The sequence below is a fragment of the Otolemur garnettii genome, unplaced genomic scaffold (genome assembly GCF_000181295.1).
Source record: "Otolemur garnettii isolate 467f Iridium unplaced genomic scaffold, OtoGar3 scaffold00002, whole genome shotgun sequence".
NCBI lineage: Eukaryota > Metazoa > Chordata > Mammalia > Primates > Galagidae > Otolemur > Otolemur garnettii.
The window spans coordinates 49,133,487-49,135,282 of NW_003852397.1; positions in this window are offsets into that span (position 1 = coordinate 49,133,487).

Sequence of the window (1,796 nt, forward strand, 5' to 3'; positions counted from 1 at the left end):
AAAAAAAAAAAAAAAAAGATTGATAAATCTGAGCATACTAAAATTTTCCTTTTCATCAAAAGAGGCTATAAAGGGGAAGAAAAGCCACATGTAAGAGAGTATTTTGCAGTACATGTAATTAACAGGGGGTTTGTATCTAACATATATAACTTCTACAAATCAATAAGAAAAAGAATCCAGTAGATGAATGACAAAAGTCATTTAAGATGTACTTTGCAAATGGGGATATCTAAACATTCAGTGAACATGTGAAAAGTTGCTTAACCTCATCAGTAATCTGAAAAATGCAAATTTAAACCACAAGCTACCACTACACACTTTTCTAATGAGTGAAAATTATGATGCCTAACAGAAACTACTGCCTCAGCATTGGTGTAAAAAACAAGCTAGTGCCTCTGCATTGGCTATAAAAAAAGGGCTAGTGCCACTTCATTGACATCAAAACATGCTAGTACTTCTGAATTGGGGTAGAAAAACGCACTAGTGCCTCTGCATTGGTATAAAAAACATGCTAGTGCCTCTGCATTGGCACGGGAAAAGGTGCAATTGCCTATGCATTGGCGTATAAAAGACACTAGTACCTCTGCATTGATGTAAAAAACACACAAGTGTCATTCCATTGGCGTGTGCCTCTGTATTGGCCTAAAAAGGTGCTAGTGCCTCTGAATTGGCGTAAAATACTCACTAGTGCCACTGCATTAAAGTAAAAAACATGCTAGTGTCTCTGCATTGGCGTAAAAAAGCGTGCTACTGTCACTGCATTGGTGAGGAAAACCGCGCCAATGCCTCTGCATTGGCATAAAAAACCCGACAGTGCCTCTGCATTGGCAGAAAAAATGCACCAGTGTCACTGCATTGGTGAGGAAAAATGACTAGTGCCTCTGCATTGGCGTAAAACATGCACTAGTGCCTCTGCATTGGCGCACAAAACGCACTAGTGCCTCTGAGTTGATGTAAAAAACTCACAAGTGTCATTCCATTGGTGTGGAAAAACTGCTTGTGCCTCTGTATTGGCCTAAAAAATGCACTAGTTACTCTGAATTGGGATTAAAAAACTCACTAGTGCCACTGCATTGGAGTAAAAAAAAAGTGTTAGTTTCACTGCATTGGTGAGGAAAGCCATGCTAGTGCCTCTGCATTTGCATTAAAAACACACTAGTGCCTCAGCATTGGCATAGAAAATGCATTAGTGCCTGTGCATTGGCATAGAAAACACGCTAGTGCCTCTGCATTGGTGTAGAAAATGTGCTACTGCCTCTGCATTGGCATAGAAAATGCGCTAGTGCCACTGCATTGGTGTAGAAAACATGCTAGTGCCTCTGCATTGGAGTATAAAACAAGCTAGTCACACTGCATTTGTGTAAAAAAAGCACTGGTGCCTCCTCATTAGTGTATAACATGGGCAAGTGCAACTGCATTGGTGAAAAAAGTGCTACTGCCACTGCATTGGCATAGAAAATGCGTGAGTGCCTTGGCATTGCCATAAAGAACATTGCCTCTTCATTGGTGTAAAAAACACGCTACTGCCACTGCATTGGCAAAAATGCATGTTACTCCCACTGCATTGGCGTAAAAAATGCACTACCCACACTGCATTGGTGGGAAAACGTGCTAGTGCCACTGCATTGGCATAAAAACATGGTTCTGCCTTTGCATTGGCATAGAAAACATGCTAGTGCCACAGCATTGGCATGAAAAATGAGCTAGTGCCACTGCATTGGCATTCAAAACACGCTAGTGTCCCTGCATTGACACTGAAAATGCACTCGTGCCCCTGCATTGGCGTAAAAAATGGG